At 36.0% G+C, this 25,503-nt stretch overlaps 1 long non-coding RNA gene across 2 annotated transcripts; it reads left to right on the top strand.

The window, feature by feature from the left end:
- The first annotated feature begins 1,384 nt into the window (after nucleotides 1-1,384).
- Nucleotides 1,385-4,800, top strand: LOC121223486 (uncharacterized). 2 transcript variants are annotated; one of them, XR_005920804.1, is made up of 6 exons: nucleotides 1,385-1,559; nucleotides 2,217-2,366; nucleotides 2,981-3,221; nucleotides 3,356-3,565; nucleotides 3,653-3,698; nucleotides 3,786-4,800. It is a non-coding gene; the product is annotated as an uncharacterized lncRNA (long non-coding RNA). The 2 variants fall into 2 exon arrangements; XR_005920803.1 differs by having other exon boundaries at nucleotides 1,391-2,366.
- Nucleotides 4,801-25,503: the final 20,703 nt, after the last annotated feature.

Here is a 25,503-nt window from a genome sequence, read left to right on the forward strand (position 1 = left end):
TCAATTATATCTATATTTTATTTATAGGTTGAAGATAAGGCATATTAAAACAAAATTGTAATACAAAAATGGAGATGAAGCAAGTAATGATAAAATGAGATTCCTTTAATAAGGATAGACCATAATTTCAACTGAATTAAAAATCATTTTATTTTTATTGGAGACCAACTTATATGTTCAATTTAATCAGTCAAAATTATTTTTATATATTTGAAAGATTAAATATAAATCCTTAATGGTACTTAAATAGATTTAATCCCTTCGAATAAAGTATCATTTAAATTTCATGGCTTGAAGTACAATTAATATAATTCCAACTCCTCAGTTTATATTTTTTTATAAAATATTTATGTTTAGACATTTATTTTTAATATTTATTCAAATATGAATGTAAAGTATGCACTAATATTCAATTAGAAAATCTTTTGTGCGTGAGACACTTATTCATGTTTTTTTCTTTTAAAAAATTCAATAGATTCATTTATCTCTCCTCGCTGGACCTCCAGCTGGTTTCGCCATTATAATCTGCAAACATTGAATCAACGGCATCACTGAGCTTAGTGGAAGCAAATGTTGGGAAAATGAAATACAGATGTGATCCTAAGCAACAAATACAGCCTTGCATCAGAACCTAATCCCATCACCAAACTATTTTAAGTGCTTGGAACTTGAAAATGTGAGCTCTTGCTTATGAAGTGTAGGACATTCTCCCAAATCGAGGACTAAAGAAAAACATCATGATTTCTAAGAAACTATATCCAAATACATGTGCAAACATGATAGTTACAACAGAAAAGAGTACATAAAATGCCCCAACAACAACCGAAACTCTAAAGAGCGACATGAATGATGAAAGTACATTAAGTGTTAATACATCGCAACATGATAATTTGGTAACTTACTCAAGCAAGAACCAAACTTCAATCCAATAACACCACACACCAATAGCAAAGCAAAATTATTTTGAAGTCAGCTGAACTAAAACTCTAGAAATTTTTTAGAGTAATTAAATTGATTAGGATCTGAACGGGCGTATATGTTGAAGGCTAGAAGTTTCAGCCTAAAAGGTGTTGAAATTGGCCAACCATGCTGCTGTTACATGTTTTGGTTGAAGTGCATGCAGCTTGATGACATGCTGCAACACGTATACTTGCTGTAACAGCAAGGTTTTCTCTTTAGTTTCTTTGTTAATTAAACTAGTTTAAAATGAACAAGTTGATGACAACTTGATGCATTAGGTGTTGAATGACTAGTTTAGGTGGCTTGTTTATGTGTACAAGCAATGTTTATGAAGTTAGTAGGCTAATTAGTGGTAGTAGGTAGTATTTGGTGATGTATTTGACTATAAATATATTTTTCTAGTTGAATGAATGAGCTGAATGAGCTATCAGCCATAAGCTCCCTTGCTGCACATTTGTGAGCAAGTAAAAATTTTTCTTGCACCTTGCTTCATGTTCTGTTCTCTCTGTTCTCTTATTTTGCTGCTGCCAATGTTCCAACAAAAGGTACTAAGCAATGCATGGATATAATTTCAAGACATGATACGTCAGCCAATTAAGGTACAAAGGCAAGCAATCGTACATTTTTCCAAGTTATTTGCATTCCATTTACTTCTTATAGAAAAAGAGAATGAAAAGTCATAGCAATGCTCAAAATATAGCTGCAAGATTCATTCGGTTCAAAGGTGATTGAAATAGAGTTTGTAACAAACCTGATTGCCAAGAAGGTTACTAACACATCTTGAGTGTTGGCTGATACGGAAGCCGAAAATCTACAGGCTTGAGGATCTTGGTTATGACAGGTACACTTAAAGAAGTATCAATTGGGGACCTATGACTCGAACTGTCCGCTGCTAAACCAAGATTTACGATTTCCATCTCTGCATCTGTAATTGCATAGCCAACATGGACATGTGAGTCAAATTAGGTCCAAAAGAGGCTGGATCCTGTTTAACCCTCTTAACAGAACCAGACTTCCTCCTTTTAGCTCCCGTGCGACTCTAAACTGATTCCCCAGGGTCAACCTTTGGTAACCCTTCAGAAGATAATGCACCTTTTAGCTGTATTGTTCCTTCAGAAGATAATGCACCTTTTAGCTCACTAAGTTTGGTATCATAATCATTTTCATGCTTTGTCTCGTCACTTTTCTTTGAACCGTTTGTAGAATTGTTATCCTTAACTCTTTTAGCTGTCACTGTTATTTGTTTCATTGAAAAGACCAAGATGCTGGACGGGATAAGCTCCAGGAATTCCTTTGTTAGGCGAGATTACAAAGACTATTCCATGGCCATGGAAGTATCCCGGTACAATTGCAAAAATGGATGTGGTAGAAAAGGAGGAAACACTACCATTTTTGGAGACCAAACGGTAGCAATGATTTCTATTTGGTTAAATTTTGATATTTGTTTTGTATTATTCATAAAGTTAAATTTAGTCCATATTCTCTAACTGGACTCAAGCTCAATCTGGACCGTCCATATTTTATTTTTTTAGATTAATTTTATTTAAATTTATTTTTTTAAAATATATTATATTGAATACACTAAAAAAAGTTAAAATAAATGTTTCTAACCCATTAGAAAGTATTTATATTAAAAAATACTACTATAAATATAATAAATATTTTATTAAATTAAAGAATTATGCATTGTTTGTGGATGAAATATAAATCAAAATATTAATTCAATTTTTTTTAAAGTTTAGGTAATTTGAATGACTGATAAATATAAGTCTTTAATATGGGTATGTTCAATTTCTTTTATAGAAAGAAGTTTTTTTCATGTATTTAAAGAGTTATTCAAGAATCATATCTTATTTCACCCAAAAAAAAAATCATATCTTAATATTCATATTCGGATAAACATTAGATACAAGTATTGGACACGGGTATTCGAAAAAAAAATATCGATGCGACATAATTTTAGATATTGAATGCCTTTGTATATTATGAAGCTCAATTTTGTTTTGCTCTTGTTTATTAGGGAATCAAGTAAGATGCTCAATTTGAGAGTAGATACCTTCTCGAAAATGAAAAATTTGAGATTGCTCAAAGTGCTTTGCCTCTCAAATTGTGATAATCTCAAATATCTTTTCAATGAGCTACGGCTTTTAGATTGGAAAGGATGCCTTGTAAGATTGTTACCTTCAAACTTCCAACCGGACAACCTTGTTGCACTTCTCTTATCATACAGCTACATTGAACGATTATGGAAGGAAAATAGAGTAAGAATTAACTCATTTGATAAATGTGTTTTAGCTTATTTTAATATAAATGATTAAAATTTGATTAAGATAAAAAAAAATTGAGCCTTATTATGTTTTCTCTTTTCTCTCTAATTTATTATTGTCTTAAACAGCCCTTGTATAAGTTGAAAATGATGAATCTTAAAGGGTCCTAAAACCTAATCAAGACACCGGACTTACAACAGCATTAAATCTTGAAGTTTTGATTTTGGAAGGTTCTACCAAATTAGTGGATGTTCATCCACCAATCGGAGTGGTTAAGAGCCTTAAACTTTTGAATTTAAGAGACTGCAAAAGTCTTGGGAGTCTTCCGACCAAAATTGGTAAAGGTTAAAATGTTAAAGTTCCTCGTCTTTTTTGAAAAATTTCTGTTGTAACCTATGTTTTTTCTCCTTAATTTTGAGTTACAGTTTATAGGGGCCTCAACGGGAAACTTGCTCTGGACCTTGCCAGGGGGTAAGGGGATGCATCTTATCATTGGTTTTGAGAGTCTGTAAATGATTTTTTTTTTGTGTTGACGATTATTTTTATTCCAAATTGCAGTTTCAGCTACCTGCACTCGAGAAAGATTGTACATCGTGATGTCAAAACAGAAAACATGTTGCTAGATGGTCATAGAAACCTTAAAATTGCAGATTTTGGTGTTGCACGCGTTGAAGCTCAGAATCCAGGGAGTCAAATGGGGAAACTCTTTGTTGAGGAAGATGTGTTAGAATGCTGGCTTCGTTGGCTTCCCTTTCAAGTGTGCAAAAAATATATATATTTTATGAGCACTGTTAAGAAACTGTAACATCTGGAAAGAAAGTAAATCCAACTGAATCCATGAACTGGAATGTTGGTGTTGTGTGTATTACAATCACTACTTACAATACAGTCTACTTGTAAAGCATTTTTGTCTTGTAAAGTTCGATCTGTTTATTAGGTCCATATCTTGTAATGTGGCCTCTTTCATTGTTTGTATGATTAAATTCGGCTTTCTAGTTAGTCTTAGAGGAGTTTTGTACAGAATCGAGGCCAACACTTGTTCGTGCTATGTATACACTTGTAATTGATTTGTTAGCATAGAATAGGCATAGATGAGCTAGATGCAAATTGTAACATAGGATCACCTATCCAACTGTAACCATTGATGTAACATGCATACTCCCCGGTTTCTGTTTAAGCACTTGTTTATGCTTGTATACACTTGTAATCAATATGTTAGCTTAGAATAGGCATAGATGAGCTTAGATGCAAATTGTAGCATAGGTAGCCAGAGCTATATTGGAGAACCCGAAAGACACGACAAATGTACACATTATCGAGCATTGAGCAAAATTCTAGATCATCAAACTCAAATGCTCGTTTTCTTTAGTTTACCTTCTGATGTGCGGTTGGAATGGGTCAGAAGATTTCTTACTGACCATTAAAACAATAGCGGTTCTGTTGATGATATTTTCTTAACTTTTTCTGTTTGTAATATTTGGGATGGTATGTCATTACAATGTTCTAACATTTTGATGTTGTAAAACTGTATAACATATGAATTATGACATAGAATTTCATGAATTTCATGTAACCTTTTGTTAATATATGAATATTAAGTTTATGCAAAAATTTAATTCTCAAGTTATTTATTACTGCTAATATTTTTTTATTGTAGAATAATTAAATTATTTGTTTCACTAATGATATTTTAGCATATTAAAATATGTATTGCAGTTTAAAAATAATAAAGTACATTATACATTATTTTTATAGCATTATATATTATGATTTTAGTAAATTCATATAAGAATATTTTAATATTAAGAATTTTATTAAATTATATTTTTTATTAAATTATATTTAATAATAATTATGTTAAATTATATTTCATAGCATTATATATTATGATTTTAGTAAATTCATATCCGAATATTTAATATTAAAAATTTTATTAAATTATATTTTTTATTAAATTATATTTAATAATAATTATGTTAAATTATATTTTATAGTATTATATATTATGATTTTAGTAAATTCATATAAGAATATTTTAATATTAAGAATTTTATTAAATTATATTTTTTTATTAAATTATATTTAATAATTATGTTAAATATTATTTTATAGTATTATATATTATGATTTTAGTAATTTAATATTAGTAATTTTATTAAATAATATATTTTTATTAAATTATATTTAATAATAATTATGTTAAAATATGATTAAATTATTTATTATTTATATTAATAATCTTATTAAAATTTAATAATAATAACAATAATCATCAACATAAAAAAAATTCTGCTAAGGGTATTCTAATCATTTTAGCTTTTTTCCTTATGCTATTACAACATCATTTCATTCAACCAAACACAAGAATACTATTACGCCTCTATTCCATTACATTCAACCAAACAATTGAATTGCTATTACGCCTCTATTCCATTACAGCGAACCAAACGTGCCCTAATTCTTTCGGGTTGCTCAAGTCTTATAAGGTTTACGGAGATTGATGGGAAAATGGAACGTCTAAAAGCTCTTGATCTTTTGGGTTGTTATAGAGTGGAAAATTTATCGGAGAATTTGCAGCAAGCAAAGTTTTTGGAAGAGCTCGACTTGAGTGAAATAGCCATAACTCCTTCATTTTTCAATTTAAAAATCTTAAAGTTCTATCTTTCAATGGGCGCAAGGGACCATCATATAAGTTACTACCAAATTTGCCTTCTCTTTTCAAGGTAATCTAAGGAAGAAGGACGAATCCCATGGCCCGGATGTTGCCTTTGTTGTCAAGTTTGAGTTCTTTGAGAGAGCTAAAACTAAGGGACTGCAATCTTTGTGAAGGATATATTCAACGTGATATTTCTGGTCTATCCTGTTTGGAAAAACTTGATCTTAGTGGTAACAATTTCATCAGCATACCTGCATCTCTTACTTGACTCTCGAAGCTTGCAAACCTTATATTGTCAAATTGCAACATGTGCACTCTTGGTGAAGCACATATTCATAGCGATATTTCTTGTCTATCCTCTTTGAAAAGTCTTAATCTTAGTGGTAGCAATTTCATCACCATTCCTTTGGCTCTTACTCAACATTCCGGGCTGCAATCGCTTGTATTGTCAGATTGCAAGATGCTTAAATTGTTGCCTGTGCTATCAACAAATAAACAAGTGCAGATAGATGGTTGTTCTTCGCTTGAAGTAGTTGCAAGTGCATCAAAAGTATGCAATTTAACGGGTCGTGGTTACATTAAAAGCGCCATTAACTGCTTCAAATTGGCTGAGAATATCAATGCATTAGCACTGCTGAAAAAACATATTAAGGTGGATTAATCTCTTTTTTCTCCCTTACAAAATCTCATACTTGAGAAATTATTGTTTTAGTTACCAAACGACTTGTGTTGAAGCTTGGGTTGCTTTGCTCACACCCGGTGGCAGCGGCTAGGCCTAGCATGTCCAGCATTATATCGTATATGGACGGTGTTGCTTCATTGTGTTGAAAGCTGGACTGCAATGCAACATGGAGCCAGAGGCATGCTACTGTCGAGACCAGCAGCTATCGAGCTCAGCTCATTTTGCTTGGTGCGCACGAATGGTTTTTGGACCAAATGAAGCAACTGACATTGCTGTTTTGTTTTGATGTAATTTAGTTCAGTTTAATTGCAACTAGCTTTAATAGTTAGTAAGATTAAGTTAGTGATTAGATAGCTGATGTAAAAGCTGATATGTCAGCTCATTTTGTATTTGACTTAAGCTTACATTGGTTGTAAATTAGTAGAGGCAATTAGATTAGTAGGTAACTGTCAAATGAACAAATTGTAACTCCTTTTATTTCAAATTTTGAATGAAAAATGTAATGTTCAGTTACAACTTTGCTGAGTATTCAATTTTGTTCATTTTTGCTTTGCTTTGCTTTTTCTTTTCTTCGATTCTTCTTGCTTCAGTCTTGCAAACACTGCTTTGTAACTTTGTTTGATGTTTGCTGCTGCCAATGTTCCAACAAATGGTATCAGAGCCTGAATCTTTGAGAGGCCATTATTTTGTACTTTGTTGAGTTCAAATCAAAACCATCAGCAAAGCTTAAAATTAGAAAGGATCGAAGCACTTAAAATCAGTTTAGCAGAATGAGTTTCACTCCACCACCTCCACCAGTGTTCACTGGAGAAAACTATCACATTTGGATAGTTAAAATGAAGACTTATCTCCAGGCACATGATCTTTGGAGTGTGATCGAGAATGATGCTGAACCACCTCCATTGAGAGCCAATCCCACCATTGCACAGATAAGGCAACATACTGAGGAGCGAGCCAAAAAGCATAAGGCTATGGCCTGGTTGCAAAATGGAGTCTCTGATGTGATATTTACTCGCATCATGGCCTGTGACTCACCAAAGCAGGCTTGGGAGAAGCTGAAGGAGGAGTTCATGGGGACTGATAAGACAAGGCAACAGCAAGTGATTGACCTCAGGAGAGACTTTGAGAATTTGAGGATGAAGGAGTCTGAGACCATCAAGCAGTACTCAGACAGGATAATGGCCATTGTCAACAGCATTAGGCTCCTAGGAGTGGACTTCACAGAGAGCAGAGTTGTTGAAAAGGTCATTACAACTCTCCCTGAGAAATTTGAGTCAAAAATCTCTTCACTTGAGGACTCGAGGGACTTATCAGCCATTTCATTGTCTGAGCTGATAAACTCCCTGTATGCACTTGAGCAAAGGAGGGCAAATAGGCAGGAGGAGAATCCTGAAGCTGCTTTCCAGGCTAAAGCCAGTGAAGGCTCAAGTGTGAGTGCAAAAGGCAAGAAGCCTTGGCACAATAGAAGGGTCAAGGCAGGAAAAGATGAAGCAAAAAGGGTGTTCCCACCATGTGTTCATTGCAAGAAGACAACACATTTAGAAAAGTATTGCTGGTTTAGGCCAGATATTCAGTGTAGAAAGTGCAAGCAGTTTGGCCATGTGGAGAATGTGTGCAAGGGCAAACCAAGGGAGGCTGCTCTGCAACAAGCTAGACCTGCTGAGGACATTCAAGCTCAGGAGGAGCATGTGTTCACAGCAACTTGTTTTGTTGGCACAACCAAGGCCAGCAATGATTGGCTACTAGACAGTGGTTGCTCACACCATATGGCAGCAGACGAGAAGCTGTTCAAGGGCCTAGACAGAAGCTTCCACTCGAGGATTAGAATTGGAGATGACAAGCTGATTGAGGCTAAGGGTAAGGGCAGTGTGCTGGTTAGCACTGGTTCAGGTAACAAGCTGATCACAGATGTGCTTTTTGTACCTGATTTAGACCAGAATTTGCTTAGTGTAGGCCAATTAGTTGAAAAGGGCTATACATTGGTTTTTAAGGATGGTTGTTGTACTGTTCAAGACATGAATGGTCTGGAGTTAATCTCAGTCTCTATGACTGATAGATGCTTCATGTTGGATGTTAGCCAAGTAGAAAGAAAGGCATACACCAGCCTTGCCGATAACACTGATTTGTGGCATAAGAGACTAGGCCATGCCAATTTCAAATCTCTTGATTTGCTACATAGGCTGAATTTAGTTAATGACATTTCAAAAATTGAGGTTAGTGGGAATGTTTGTGAGGTTTGTCAGCTTGGTAAGCAAGGTAGACTGCCTTTTCCTGCTGACAGTGCTTGGAGAGCTCAAAACAAGCTCGAATTGGTGCACTCTGATGTTTGTGGCCCTATGAGAACACCCTCAATCAGTGAGAACAGGTACTTTGCCCTGTTTATAGATGATTTAACAAGGTTGTGCTGGGTCTACTTCTTGAAGCTAAAGTCAGAAGTGTTTGAAGCCTTCTGCAAATTCAAGGCTTATGCTGAAAATCAGTCAGGCTGTAAAATTAGAGCCTTGAGGACTGATAATGGCTCTGAATATGTGTCTGAGAGATTTCAGAAGCTTTGTGACAGTGCTGGGATTCACCATCAGCTCACAACAATCTATACTCCTCAACAGAATGGAGTCTGTGAGAGAAAGAATAGGACTGTACTGAACATGGCCAGGTGCCTCTTGTTTCAAGGCAAGCTTCCAAGCCAGTTTTGGGCTGAGGCAGTCAACACCTCAGTGTATCTGCTCAACAGACTGCCAACTCGAGCAGTCAAGGATAAGACTCCTTTTGAGGCTTGGCATGTAGTCAAACCTGTGGTAACACACTTAAAAGTGTTTGGCTGTGTATGTTATGCACTTATTCCAGTAGAGAAGAGGACCAAGCTTGAGAGCAGAGCAACTCCAGGAATCTTTGTTGGCTACAGCAGCAACAAGAAGGGCTATAGAGTGTATGATCCTACAGCAAAGAAGGTCTTAGTCAAGAGGGATGTAAATTTTGATGAGGAAAAAGTTTGGAATTAGAATGGTGTTGAAGCTGACATGTCTGAAATGGACCAGTTAGACTTGGTTGCTGAACCCATAGAAGAGGGACCAGGAGAAGATGTTGTGGATGACATACCAGTGAGGGGCACTAGAACTTTGGCTGATGTCTATCAGAGGTGTAATGTTGCTGTGATTGAACCCTCAGACTTTGAAGAGGCTGCTAAGAACAGAAGCTGGATGAAAGCTATGGAAGCTGAGTTGGAAATGATCAACAAAAATCAGACTTGGGAGTTGGTGAGCAGACCAGAAAACAAGAAGGTCATAGGAGTTAAATGGGTGTACCGGGCCAAGTACAATGCTGATGGCTCACTGAACAAGCACAAAGCCAGGCTTGTGGTGAAGGGCTACAGTCAGCAGTATGGTGTGGACTACCTAGAGACTTTTGCTCCAGTGGCAAGACTGGATACAATTAAGCTGCTGTTTGCTTTAGCAGCTCAGAAGCAGTGGAGAGTTCACCAATTGGATGTCAAATCAGCATTCCTGAATGGTTTTCTCAAGGAGGAGATCTTCATCGAGCAACCTGAAGGTTTTGAAGTTGTTGGACATGAAGACAAAGTGTACAAGTTGAGAAAGGCCCTCTATGGTCTGAAACAGGCACCAAGGGCCTGGTATGACAGAGTTGATGCTTACCTGACCAATCTTGGATTTGTGAAGAGTCTTAGTCAGCCTACCCTGTATGTTAAAAGGTCAGAACATGAAACCTTGCTGATTGTCTCCTTGTATGTGGATGATTTGCTTGTGACAGGAAGCAAAGTTGAGCTCATTGATGAGTTCAAGGTCCAAATGCAGCAAGTGTTTGAGATGACAGATTTGGGGATCATGACTTACTTCCTTGGCATGGAAGTGCACCAGTCTGATCGAGGTATCTTCATCAGCCAACACTCATTTGCTTTGAAGATCCTAGACAAATTTTGCATGCATAACTGTAAAGCAGTCAGCACACCTGTGGCTCAAGGAGAAAAGCTGACTAGCAGTGATGATAAGCAGAGGGTTGATGAGAGGCACTATCGAAGCCTAGTTGGTTGTCTGTTGTATCTAACAGCAACCAGGCCAGACATCATGTTTGGTGTCAGCCTGTTATCGAGATTCATGCATTGTTGCAATGAGGCACATTTGAAAGCAGCAAAGAGGGTCCTTAGATACATCAAGGGCACTGCTAGTTTTGGTGTAATGTTTGAAAGTGGGAATCAACTGAAACTAGAAGGCTACTCTGACAGTGACTGGGCAGGATCCCTTGATGACATGAAGAGTACCTCAGGATACTTCTTTACACTTGGATCGGGGATGTTTTGCTGGAGTTCAAAAAAGCAGCAAACTGTTACTCAGTCCACAGCTGAAGCAGAGTACATTGTTGCAGCAGGAGCAGTTAATCAGGCCATTTGGCTAAGGAAGCTGCTTCATGATCTTAATGAAACTCAAGATGAAGCAACTGAAATTTGGGTGGATAATCAGTCTGCAGTTGCAATAGCCAAGAACCCTGTGTTCCATGGTAAGACTAAGCATTTTAAAATCAAACTGTATTTTGTTAGAGAGGCTGAACAAGCAAAGGAAGTCAGCCTTGTGCATTGCAGCTTAGGGGCACAATTGGCTGACATAATGACCAAGCCCTTAGGGGCTGCTCGATTTGAATCTTTGAGAAGTGCAATTGGAATGTGTTGCATACAGTCCAAGGAGGAGTGTTGAAAGCTGGACTGCAATGCAACATGGAGCCAGAGGCATGCTACTGTCGAGACCAGCAGCTATCGAGCTCAGCTCATTTTGCTTGGTGTGCACGAATGGTTTTTGGACCAAATGAAGCAACTGACATTGCTGTTTTGTTTTGATGTAATTTAGTTCAGTTTAATTGCAACTAGCTTTAATAGTTAGTAAGATTAAGTTAGTGATTAGATAGCTGATGTAAAAGCTGATATGTTAGCTCATTTTGTATTTGACTTAAGCTTACATTGGTTGTAAATTAGTGGAGGCAGTTAGATTAGTAGGTAACTGTCAAATGAACAAATTGTAAATCCTTTTATTTCAAATTTTGAATGAAAAATGTAATGTTCAGTTACAACTTTGCTGAGTATTCAATTTTGCTCATTTTTGCTTTTCTTTGCTTTTTCTTTGCTTCGATTCTTCTTGCTTCAGTCTTGCAAACACTGTTTTGTAACTTTGTTTGATGATTGCTGCTGCCAATGTTCCAACACATTGCCCCATGACTTGAGCTCTATTATCAAAGCTCGAGAATTCCCTGCAGGATAAAAATGTGACTCTTCGATTAAGATACCGCTACCTATCAACCTTCGGAAAGATAGTTAATGGATTGGAGTTGCTTGTTGCTGCATTTTTGTCAATAATGATGCTTCATGCTATGACAAGAAAATCTGTTATGGAGCATTTATCTATTGTGGAAATTCTGAACAAGCCAGTCTTAATGGATCTATTTTTCTAGGTAGACATCGTCGATAGGTTGATTGGTAGGGCTATATTTTGCTGACGAGTAGGAATCAGCCCATAACGAAAGATCACCTTTTTCTTCGTTATTGGTCGCGTGATAAATTATTTCCATTTTCATTGGAGGATAAATATGGTGACTGTAAGCTTGGTGTCTTTCTTACATCCATGTAAAGCCAATGCTAAGGTGAAAAAGTGTGGTGTCAGAATAATGTATGAGAAAGATTTGGAAGAAATAAAAGAGTTGCAATGCCATACCACTCTATCTTCTCCAAGTTTTGAACACATCCACCAACACTCAGCTCACAACCATAGATCAGTAGGTAGCACTTCTCACATCAAACAGAAACTGTAAGATCTACGAGGAAGCAGAGGAAGAAGGGCCACAACCAAAATGGATGCAAAAAATTTTCAATTTTATGATGGGCCAATCGGGGAAGAAGCATTAATTGTGGTAAAGTACTTAACCAACCATGTACTATTACCAACCAAAAAAATTAATAAATAAAATTATAATAAATAAATAGGTCCACTATTCACCTAAACTCAATTCAAACCCAAGTATTCAACCCAACCCAATTACCCAACCCAACCCAATCATAAAAATTACAAATAATTTAATAAATAAAAATAAAATTCTAAAACTAAAACTAAAACTAAAACTAAAGTCTAAAAATTTAAAAATAATTTAATTATGTAGTGATTCAATTCGATTAATTCGGGTAATTCGAGTAATTCGGTTAATTCGGGTAATTCGGTTAATTTGGTTAATTCAGTTAATTTTTAACCAAAAATAAAAAAAAATATAATTTTCGGTTAATTCGGTTAACTGACCGAATTAAATGAAAAATCTCGGTTCGATTAACGGTTAAAAATTTTAAAAGGTCAGTTAGTTCGATTAATGTTATTTCGAGTCGGTTAACCGGTCGGTTAACCGAATGAACACCCCTAGTCATTATGTGCCCAGTATGATGATCATTATTTTATTTTCTAAATACTAATTAAAAGGGATAATACTTGATATGATATCAAATGTATAGGTTTATATAGTCGCATTAAAGTATATTAAAAGAATAAAAGAATATAAATATAAGTAGTGCTTACTTTATTATATTTGAGCACGTCTTCCACGTGTTTAAGATTCCATAGTCGACTACACTTACCAAGGGTTTTAGATTCTTGACAAACAATGTCCTTTCCCATCTCTTCAAGCGTATCATGCATATAAATTATATCTGGACGTCTGAAACTGCGCATTGTAGAATAACCAAAATAACCAAGAGAGAAATTAGTAGAAGATGAGACATTGATGAGGCATTTGTCAACCAATTTGTTTATTCCACACTCTGCACCCTTATAACAACCACTTAGAATAAGTTTTGTTCTTTTTATGGGTTCCCCTTTAAAGAAGCATGCAATGTCAAGAAATATATTCTGCTCTACTAAATCTAGCCCATCATAACTACTTTTCAAAGCCTCTTTGAAAAGTCTTAATCTTAGTGGTAACAATTTCATCACCATTCCTTTGGCTCTTACTCAACATTCCGGGCTGCAATCGCTTGTATTGTCAGATTGTAAGATGCTTAAATTTTTGCCTGCGCTATCAACAAATAAACGAGTGCAGATAGATGGTTGTTCTTCACTTGAAGTAGTTGCAAGTCCATCAAAAGTATTCAATTTAGTGGGTTGTGACATTCTTGCCATTAACTGCTTCAAATTGGCTGAGAAAATAAAAGCATTAACACTGCTGAAAGAACATTTTAAGGTCTATTAATCTATTTTTTCTCCCTTACAAAATCTCATACTTGAGAATTTATGGTTTTAGTTACTAGACGACTTGTGTTTTATTTTGCAGGCACTTCCAAATTCTAGAAAATGGTTTGATAATGACTTCTTTGATATTATGATGCCCGGAAGTGAAATTCCAGAATGGTTTACTGTTGGTGCAACAGCAGAATCAAACAGACTCAGCAAGTATCTTGTCGAGCAAGCCTCGAATCTTGTTGAGCAAACAAACAATTTCGAGTTGAAGAAAGAAGAAAATAAGCTGAGGAAATTTGAGAGAATATTGATGAACAAAGCTGATTTCATTCATATGTTGAACAATGGCATAATGCCAATACATAAACCAAGCAATTTGCTTGTCAAAATCTGCATAATAATACCTAATCATCACCTACTACCACTAATACATTGAAACTTGAAAAACTAAGCTTACACACTTAAACAAAGCTGACTTAACAGCTCAATTGTCATCAAAATTACATCAATCATAAACCTAACATAGTTCTAAATGAACTAAAGTACATTACATTAACTTAAGATTACTAGATGAACAAAATAGGAATAGTTCAGCTCGTTCCAGCAGCTCCTGCACGACTTGGTCTTCATGGCCTGCATGCTGTTGAGTTTGCTGCATGCTGAACCAACTTCATCACTCCTCCTTGGTTTGCATGGAGCAAACACCTAGCTTCTTTCTTAGATATTCAAACCTTGTGACATTAAGAGCTTTGGTTAAAATGTCAGCAAGTTGATCTTCTGAATTATAGTGGATCAGCTTTACTTCCTTAGCTTGCTCCATTTCTCGAACAACATGCAACTTGATGCTGAAATGTTTTGTTCTTCCATGGAACACTGGATTTTTAGCAATTGCTACTGCAGATTGGTTGTCACAGAAGATCTCAGTAGCTTCCTCTTGATGCACATTCAAGTCAGCCAATATTTTTCTTAGCCATATGGCTTGGTTGACAGCACTTGCTGTTGCCACATACTCTGCTTCAGCAGTAGATTGAGCTACTAGACTTTGCTTCTTTGAGCTCCAACAAAACATGGCTGAACCAAGGTTAAAAGCATACCCTGAGGTGCTTTTCATGTCATCTATCGAGCCAGCCCAGTCACTATCAGTGTAGCCAACCAGCTTCAGATTTCCTTCTTTGCTGTACTTCAAACCATAGTTTAAAGTGCCTTTGACATATCTCAGCACTCTCTTTGCAGCTTGGAAATGCTTCTCATTGCAGCAATGCAAGAACCTTGAGAGCAATCCTACAGCATACATAATGTCTGGTCTAGTGGCAGTCAAGTATAGCAAGCAACCAACTAGACTCCTGTAGGTTGTTTCACAAACTTTCTTAAAATCACCTTGGCTCGATAGTTTTTCTCCAACAGCAACAGGTGTTTTAGTTGCCTTGCTGTTTTGCATGGAGAACTTGGTCAGAATCTTTGTGGTAAAGCTTCTCTGGCTTAGAAATATCTCATTCTGTACTTGAGACACCTCTATTCCAAGAAAGTATGACATCTCCCCAAGATCAGACATTTCAAACACTTCCTGCATCTTGGTCTTAAAATCAGCCAGCACTACTCGATCTCCTCCTGTCACCAGAAGATCATCAACATACAGGGACACAATGAGTTGTATTTGTGTCCCTTGTTTCTTGACATACAGTGTTGGCTCACTCTTGCTTCGATCGAATCCTAGACCAGTCAAGTAGCCATCAATTCTGCTATACCAGGCCCTTGGAGCCTGCTTTAATCCATATAGGGCCTTCTTCAGTTTGTAGACCATATGCTCTCTGCCAGCTATTTCAAACCCTTGTGGTTGTTCAACATAGATGTCTTCATCTAAGAAACCATTCAGAAAAGCTGATTTCACATCAAGTTGATGGATCTTCCATTCAAGCTGTGCTGCTAAGGCAATCAGCAGTCTGATGGTGTCGAGCCTGGCCACTGGTGCAAAGGTCTCCAGGTAGTCCAAGCCATACCTCTGACTGAACCCCTTGACAACTAGCCTTGCTTTCAGCTTGTTCAAGGTACCATCAGCATTCTGCTTGGCTTTGTACACCCATTTCACCCCAATCACTTTCCTTTTGACTGGCCTTTCAACCAATTTCCAGGTCTGGTTCTTCTCAATCATGCTGATCTCCTCAGCCATTGCCTGCTTCCACCCTTGCTGAGCCTCAGCCTCTTCAAAGTTGCTTGGTTCAGCTATGGCTACATGAGCCCTTTCATAAATTTCAGCCAATGGCCTTGTTCCTCTGACTGGTTCATCATCAATATCCATTTCAGGGACATCTTGGTCTGGCTCAGCTTGGTCTGCTGCAAGTTCTTCAAAAACTTCTTCAGGTTCATGTCTTTCCCAGTTCCAACATGACCTCTCATCAAATACCACATCCCTGCTTACTGACACTTTGTTTGTTGAAGGATCTAAAATCCTATAGCCCTTCTTAACAGTGCTATAGCCCACCAAAACACCAGGTCGAGCCCTTTCAGACAATTTGTCCCTTTTAACAGCAGGTACATGTGCATAACAGATGCATCCAAAGACCTTCAGATGAGCCAGTGATGGCTTGAAGCTAAACCAGGCCTCGAATGGGGTCTTTTGATCCAAAGCCTTGGTTGGAAGTCTATTTTGAATGTATGTTGCAGTGTTAACTGCTTCTGCCCATAGTGCTTTAGGCAGATTCTTCTGAATCATCAAGCACCTGGCCATATCCATCAAACTCCTATTCTTCCTTTCACTTACCCCATTCTGCTGAGGTGTATATGTGTTGGTAAGTTGATGTTTGATGCCTGCCTTATCACAGAAGGCTTGGAACTGAGCTGAGGTGTACTCAGTCCCATTATCAGACCTTATGGTCTTCACCTTGCAGCCTGTTTCAGTCTCAGCAGCAGTTTTGAACTTCCAAAACACAGTGGCCACCTCTGATTTCTGTTTTAAGAAGTAAATCCAGCAATATCTCGAGAAATCATCAATGAACAGTATGAAATACCTGTTTCCACTCAATGACTCAGTCTTCATAGGTCCACACACATCAGTATGCACCAGTTGGAGTTTTTCAGAGGCTCTCCAGGCTTGATTCGAGGGAAATGGGAGTCTGGCCTGCTTTCCTAGCTGACATACTTCACATACATCATCATGGTCTACTGAGTTGATGAAGTTTTCAGCCAGGTCTTCTCTGATCATTCGGGCCATCGATCTGAAGTTGGCATGTCCCAGTCTTTGATGCCACAGCTTGGATTCATCTGAAGTGGCTGTGTAGGCAATGTCTGACTTTTTTGTCCAGTCAACCACAAAGCTCTTATCAGCCATAGGGACTGCCATCAGTTTGGATCCACGTGGATCACTGATTTGGCATTGGTGGTCTTTAAACACAACTGAGTAACCTTTTTCCAGCAACTGAGCTATGCTGAGCAGGTTTCTGTCAATTTCAGGCACCAACAGAACATTCGAAATCACTTTGGTACCTGTAAGGGTGCATATCAGAACATCACCCTTGCCTTCAGCTTGAATAAAATGACCATTTCCTATCTTGACTTTAGTTCTGCAGCTTCTGTCTAAAGACTTGAAGATTGCAGCATTAGGTGTCATGTGGTTGGTGCATCCACTGTCTAGGAGCCAACCAGATGAGGACCTTTCCTGAGCAGCTGAGCATGACACAGTAAAGACTTGCTCCTCTTGGTCACTGTCCTCCTTAGCTACTCGAGCCTCAGCTTTCATCTGTTGAGACTGATTGCGCCTTGATTTGGCCTTGCTCTTACAGACTCTCTCAACATGACCCTTTTTCTTACAATGCTGACACACAGCATCTGGATTAAACCAGCATTTTTCTTCTGAATGACCAGCCTTTCTGCAGTGCTTGCAAGTCTGACCTTCTCTCCTTGCAGCATCATCCTTTGGCTTGTCTCTCCAGGCCTTCTTGCCTTTGTAGGCAGTATTTGTTCTTGCCTGAAAGGCACCTTCTTGGTGCTCCTCCAGTCTGCTTGCTCTCCTCTGCTCTTGAGCATATAGAGCATTGATCAACTCTGTCAGGGAGATGGTGGACAGGTCCCTTGAGTCCTCGAGAGATGAGATTTTTGCCTCATACCTCTCAGGCAGAGTTGCTATAACCTTCTCCACTATCCTAGCTTCATTGAACTGCTCTCCAAGGAGCCTGATGCTGTTGACCACAGCCATAATCCTGTCAGAATATTGCTTGATAGTTTCTTCTTCCTTCATCTTCAAATTCTCGAAATCTCTCCTCAAGTTTAACAACTGTTGTTGCCTTGTCCTCTCAGTCCCTTGAAACTCTTCCTGCAACTTGTCTCAGGCCTGTTTTGGTGATTCACAGGCCATAATCCTTGTGAAAATCACATCAGACACTGAGTTTTGGATGCAAGACATAGGCTTGTGCCTCTTGGTCCTTTCATCAGCATGCTGCCTGATCTGAGCCACTGTTGGATTAGCTCTAAGTGGCTCTGGTTCAACATCAGAGTTGACCACCTCCCACAGATCGAAAGCCTGCAGGTAGGTCTTCATTTTGACCACCCATATGTGATAGCCTTCTCCATTGAAGACTTGAGGTGCAGCTGGTGAAAAGCTTGATGAAGCCATGGATTTGTATAACAGGTCCCTTAAGAAATAAGCTCTAGATACCAATTGTTGGTGCAACAGCAGAATCAAACAGACTCAGCAAGTATCTTGTCGAGCAAGCCTCGAATCTTGCTGAGCAAACAAACAATTTCGAGTTGAAGAAAGAAGAAAATAAGCTGAGGAAATTTGAGAGAATATTGATGAACAAAGCTGATTTCATTCATATGTTGAACAATGGCATAATGCCAATACATAAACCAAGCAATTTGCTTGTCAAAATATGCATAATAATACCTAATCATCACCTACTACCACTAATACATTGAAACTTGAAAAACTAAGCTTACACACTTAAACAAAGCTGACTTAACAGCTCAATTGTCATCAAAATTACATCAATCATAAACCTAACATAGTTCTAAATGAACTAAAGTACATTACATTAACTTAAGATTACTAGATGAACAAAATAGGAATAGTTCAGCTCGTTCCAGCAGCTCCTGCACGACTTGGTCTTCATGGCCTGCATGCTGTTGAGTTTGCTGCATGCTGAACCAACTTCATCATTTACCCAACAAAAAAGTGACTCTTCAATTAAGATACCCCTACCTATCAACCTTCGGAATGATAGTCAATGGATTGGAGTTGCTTGTTGCTGCATTTTTTCCAATAATGATGCTTCAAGGAATAAGGAGTCTATCAGCTGTGATGGATCTATTTTTCGAGGTAGAAATTATCGACCAATTGATTGGAGAAACCGGTGGGTAGGTCGATACTTTCACAAGCCCATAATGAAAGATCACCTTTTTCTTCGTTATTTTCCGCGTGATAAATATGGTGACTGTGAAACCAATAATTTATGGACAACAGATTGCTTAGATCAAATATGCGATGAGCCTGAGTTGTCTTTCAGTGCCTTTTTTGGACCAGATTACCGTTGTGTTAAGGTGAAGAAGTGTGGTGTTCGAATAGTGTATGAGAAAGATTTGGAAGAAATGAAAGAGTTGCAGTGCGATACAACTCAATCTTCTCCAAATTTTGAGCACATCCACCAACACTCTGCTCGCAACCATGGATCAGTAGGTAGCACTTCTCACATAAAACGGAAACGTAATATCTATGAGGAAATGGAGGAAGAAGAGCCGCAACCAAAACGGATGCAAAATTGTTTCAATTTTGTAAAGGGCCAATCAAGAAAGAAGCATTAACTGTGGCAAACTACTTAATCAACTTTGTCCAACCGACTTTGTCATATTAATTTTTTCTTTTTTACACATCTTGTACTTCATTTAAACAATTATTCTAGACTTGTTTTGCATATGCGTTATGAGCCTTCCATTATATGCCAAAACATGTATATATTAAAATTTTATACCATTTAAAATTTTAGTCACTTAATTCATTCCTTTTTACATACCGAAATGTGTATATTTTGATTAATTTTACCTTTTTTTATTAAAATTTTATTTCCACTATATATATTCACTTACATATATATTTTACTTATAGGTTGAAGATGAGGCAAATTAAAACAAAATTGTGAGACAAAAATGGAGACGAAGCAAGTAATGGTAAAATGAGAATCCTTTAATAAGGATCGATCATAATTTCAATTGAGTTAAAAATCATTTTATTTTTATTGGAGACCAACTTATGTGTTGGAGTTATTTAACGTGGCATTTTTGACATTGATGGTGTTGACACCATTTTTTTGATAAAAACGGGGTCAACTTGGATTTTGAAAAATGAAAACGAATGTGGGAGTCAACACCGATCTTTTTTTGATGAGGTGTGATCCTTTTTTGAGTGGGAAAGCTAAACTGTAATTTTATCATTATAAATTTAAAATTTTAGGAGTCCTCAAAGGAAAATTTCAATTTTAGGGGGTTGGTGCCATCTAAAAAGAAAATAAAATATAAATAAAAAATAAAAAAACAAAAAACAAAAAACCATGTAAGGCTTAGTCCTCCTCATTCATTCTGTAGGTTAATCTCTCCTTGCTAGACCTCAGGTCGAATGATTTATTTAACCATCAAATTTTATAAAAAATTTTTTTTAGTTATTTATTTAATTTTTTATTTTTTTTAGCTTTTTTTAACTTGTGTTTTATATCAATTCACTCTAAAATTTAATGGAAAAATTAAATTTTTTAAAATTTGTTGATATAACATACATGTAGATTGCCACATGAATGACATATCATCATTTAATTAATTTTTTAAAATTTAAAAAAATAAAAAAAATATTTAAAAATTAATTAAATACTAACATGTTATTCGCATGGCAATCTACGTGTATACTACATCAGCAAAGTAAATAAACATTAATTTTCCTATTTATTTTAAAGTGATTTGACAAAAAATTTAAAGTAAAACACAAACTTAAGAACACTTGCAATTATTGTAGGCTCCCTTTTATCAACTCCCACCTTCTTGGATTCATATGCATTACTCATTTATGACCCCCCAATTTCCACAACTACTCTCATTCATTTGGAAAATGAAAAGGTTATAGAGAAATTGCTTAGAAACCACCTTTATTCTTCCCTGGAAATTTGATCTGTTTCTAGTTTCTTTCAGACGTATTGAGCGATCAATTTTCTGATTTTCAACACTACATCCACATTTTTTTTCTCTCGCTCATCGTCATGTCGTCATTACCTTCAACTTCTTCCTCCATTTCTAGAAAGAAATATGATGTTTTCTTGAGTTTTAGAGGTGAAGATACCCGCAACAACTTTACCGATCATCTCTATGATGCTTTATATATGTAAGAGTGGGATCGTCACTTTCAGGGATGATCCAAAGCTGGAGGCCGGCGAAGAGATCGCGCCAGAACCCTTTACAGCAATTCAGCAATCATGGTGTTCGGTAATCGTTTTTTCACAAACTTATGCCTTTTCAAGTTGGTGCTTGGAGGAGCTTGCTGAGATTGTTAAACAACATAACAACGACGGTCATAAAGTGTTTCCAATTTTTTACGATGTTGATCCATCTGATTTAAGAAAACAAAAAGAGAAAGTGGAAGAAGCCTTTGCTAGACATGAAGAGAGATACAAAGAAGATAGTGAGAAGATCCAAAGGTGGCGAAATGCTTTAATTCAAGTGGCTGGAATCAAGGGATGACATTTAAATAACAGGTAACTCTCTCTTTTCTTCTCTATTTTCTACTTTTTCGGATATATATGTATAACATTTTTCTTTCTTTCTAATCCTATGTGTTTAATTGAAAAGTGTATTGGTTCTTGTTTGCTTCCGAACTATATTATGTTTCATGATTCATTGAAAAAGAAAGTGCATTTGATAATATGAAAAAAAATTATTCATATATAAAATTAAAATTTATTTTCTTGTAGGCATGAATCAGAATTTATTAGAGAGATTATTAAGAAGATATCAGCAAAACTATGTCACCCAGTTACTCATAGTGACTTGGTTGGAATGACTGAACGCTTGGAGGATTTATATTTGAAAATAAACATAGGGGAAAATGATGTCCGCATTATAGGGATTTGCGGAATGGGTGGTTCGGTAAAACAACACTCGCAAGACTTGCTTATAATCAAATGTCACATCATTTTGAAAGTAAAAGCTTTATTGCTGATATTCGAGAAGTTTCAGACAAATGTGGATTAGTTTCTTTACAGAAACAACTTCTTTCGGAGATTTTTCATGATGAATGCTTCAAATTTTTCAATGTTCATGAAGGGAATGATATAATTAGTCATATGTCGCGCCCGAGAAAAAGCGGCGTACATAATCCTTCTCATGACAAAATAAGCCAGTTAGTTATAGTGGAAGAGGATGCCTATGACCACTAACTCCACTTAGACTTTATACTTACGATTTAGAGGAACCTGACTCTAGCCAATCCTCACTTTCGTGGGACCGTCTTACATTAGATCATCATTTCTCAATGGCGAATGCCACGCCATTTTGTCTCTTGGGCTCAACAACCTTTGACGCAGTAAGTTAACAAACCGATTGTGCAACCTTTCCAAAATATACAAAGAGGTTACCTTTGCACAAGATAAAAAAATCAGTTTTAGAAGATCATGGACAGAAGCATCAGTCCCATAATACAGAGAAATGATGAATACTCGTTGAGAATGTTAAGTGCGGGTCCTAAGCCTCATGAACCTTTTTTGGGGAATCTCAACAACCTTTGGCTAGATAATTTAGTGGCTCATGCTTTTTGGGAAAACGAAGTAAGTTTAATGGAATGAAATTTTATTGGGAAATAAAATAAAAGGAACAAAAAGGCTAAAGCCTTAGGGGAAATGAGTGTTTTACAATAATTGATGAGTGAATAATTATGTCACTCCATCCTCTATTTATAGTAAATAAAAAACCTAGTTTGTTCCTATTTAAACTCTAAAAGATAAATAAAGATAAAAGTCGAATTTAGATCTAAATAATAATCCTAAAAAATTCAAATTTAAATAGAGTCTTATGTTTATAAATCTCTTCTTTGAATTTTTACCCCCAAGTCTTTCATAGTTTGTATTTTCGGCACCATTTCTTTTCTATTTTGCATGCTAACCTATTTTGTCTTTAAATTCACGCTTTTTGTCCCTAAATTTCCTTTTATCTTCAATTTAGTCCCTACAAGATGAAAAACATTTCCTTTTGTCTTCAATTTAGTCCCTACAAGATGAAAAACCATAAACAGCCCAAATTAGTAGGATCATGCTTAAAATATATATGTAATTAATACATAAAAATATGCCACTCAATCTTCTCCAATTTTTGAACCAAGGATTGATCAGTAGGTAGCACTTCTCACATAAAACGAAAACGTAATGTCTATGATGAAGTAGAGGAAGAAGGGCCCCAACCAAAACGGATGCAAAAATTTTTTAATTTTATAATGGGCCAACTTTGTCCTATTAGTTTTTTTTTACACATCTATGTAAACCTATTTGCTTATGAGATATAATCCTTCTTATATATAAAAATTTTTTTAATTTTTTTTATTTGTACTCATATTCAACATGAACTCAATGCATATCCAAATGTTGATAACATAGTATTTTTAGACCATTTAAAATTCTTCTTTATGTTTATGATTTTTCTATTTTTAAAAAAATTTATGTATTTTAATATTATATAACTTTTTAAATTATGATTGATTTTTTTGGGTAAACTACAAATATAGTCACTTTTGTTTCACTTAGATTAAATTTTAGTCACTTATGTTTTAGTCACTTGCGTATCGTTTTGTTACGAAGTGGTCACTCTACCATTAAGTTCCGTTACCTCCCTAACGGCAATTCTATGTGGCACTCTAAATAGGTTTTAAATGCCAACTTGGATGTCTAATTGGTACGACAATAGGTTTTTAATTAAATAAATTTAATTAATTAAAAATTTTAAATTAATTACATGTTGAACTGGAAAAGAAAAATCATTCATCTCTTTTTTCTTTTTAGTTTTCCTTTTCATTTTAACTGAAAAAATTATTCACATCCTAGTTGAAAATCCAAGTTGTCATTTAAAACCCATTTAGATTGCCACGTTGGATTGTCATTAGGGAGATAACTGAACTTAACTAAAGAGTGACTACTTCGTAACAAAACGATAATGTAAGTGGCTAAAACATAGCATTTTAAACATAAATGATTAAAATGTAATTTGCGGCAAACAAAAGTGACTATTTTTATAGTTTACTTTTGTTTGAATTTTAGAGTTTAGGTTCATTTTGTGAACTCTTTCTTAGAATCTTCGTGGAGAGAACATCTATCATCCCCCAATTTCCACACCTACGAGCTTGAGGGCAATGAGGTTGTTGTTTTGAGAGGTTCAAAGGTGAGGGGGAGCTGTTTGGGATGGTGGTCGGTAATGGAAGATGAGAGTGATGAAGCCCGGGTGTATTGGTGATGTTGGTGGTGAAGATGGGAGCCTCGAGTGATAGAGAGAGAATGGTGAAAAGGCCCCTGGGTTAGCTCAGAGATGAAATTTTCTGCTATTGTTGCCTCCAAACACAGAATTGCTAACCTACCCCGCTTGAATTTTGTAGATTGATTTTATTAACAGAAATCAGTGGAGCATGTTGTGTGTGCTTGCAGTGCAACAAAAGGAAATGGCATTTTGTGCTGCGGAAGATACCTGTAGGGGCTGAGGCAGGTGTACGGTGCAGATGGGTGGCCATTGACTGGCTACCACCTGTCCCAAGCTATTAGAAACACATTAGGATATTCTGTTTGTAAAGTTAATAAAAATTTGGGGACTTTTATTCAAAATTTTAACTTTTGATTTTTTTTTTCTATTCTTCTTGTATTTTTTTTGTAAAAAGCATATGGTAAAATTTTTTATACATACATAAAAATAAAAAAATAAAAAAAAACCTAAATGAGTGAAAAGTCCAAAATGTACTAAAAAAAGAGAAAAATTGGCCAAATCAAATTTAGCTTAGTCCAATCAACTTAAAATTATATCAAATTAGTAAGTTTATGATTTCATATTTTTTCAACATGTAACTCCAACACCAACATTAATTCGAAACATTTAACAAGTTAGTTAATTCTTAGAATTTTAAGCTCAACAATTAAAATCGAATTTATCAGAAAATAGTTATATGTATGTTACATAAGAAACTAGCAGTTAAGCATGTAAAACACAATTACTTAATAATTATAATGTAAAACACTTGAATTATTACTTACAATTATTGTAGGCTCCATTTTGTGGACTCTTTCTTGGATTCTTCCTGGAGACAACATCTATCATCCCCCAATTTCCACACGTGCCCGCTTTCATTTGGAAACAAAGGATTGTACATTAGGTGATGCTTATATCATTAAAAGGGACAAGTTTAATGTTCATCAATGCCTCAACATTGGTTTTAAGATTAAGGAAATGGAAAAAATCACTATGCTTATTACTTAATAATAATTGTTCATATACTTAATAATAATTGGTTTTATATGTGTAAAAATATTGCATATATACCCCCGAATTTCCACACCTACTCCCTTTCCTTTTGTCTACTCTCACCTTGTTGGAGTCCTTCCGGAAACATCTATAACCCCGAATTTCCACACCTAGTCCCTTTCATTTCGAAAAGTAATGTTTTTAATTATTATCTTTCATTAAGTACATAAAATGCAAACCGTCCAACATTTTTAACTCTCACCTTCA

The sequence above is a fragment of the Gossypium hirsutum genome, chromosome D11 (genome assembly GCF_007990345.1).
Source record: "Gossypium hirsutum isolate 1008001.06 chromosome D11, Gossypium_hirsutum_v2.1, whole genome shotgun sequence".
In the NCBI taxonomy this organism is placed as follows: Eukaryota; Viridiplantae; Streptophyta; class Magnoliopsida; order Malvales; family Malvaceae; genus Gossypium; species Gossypium hirsutum.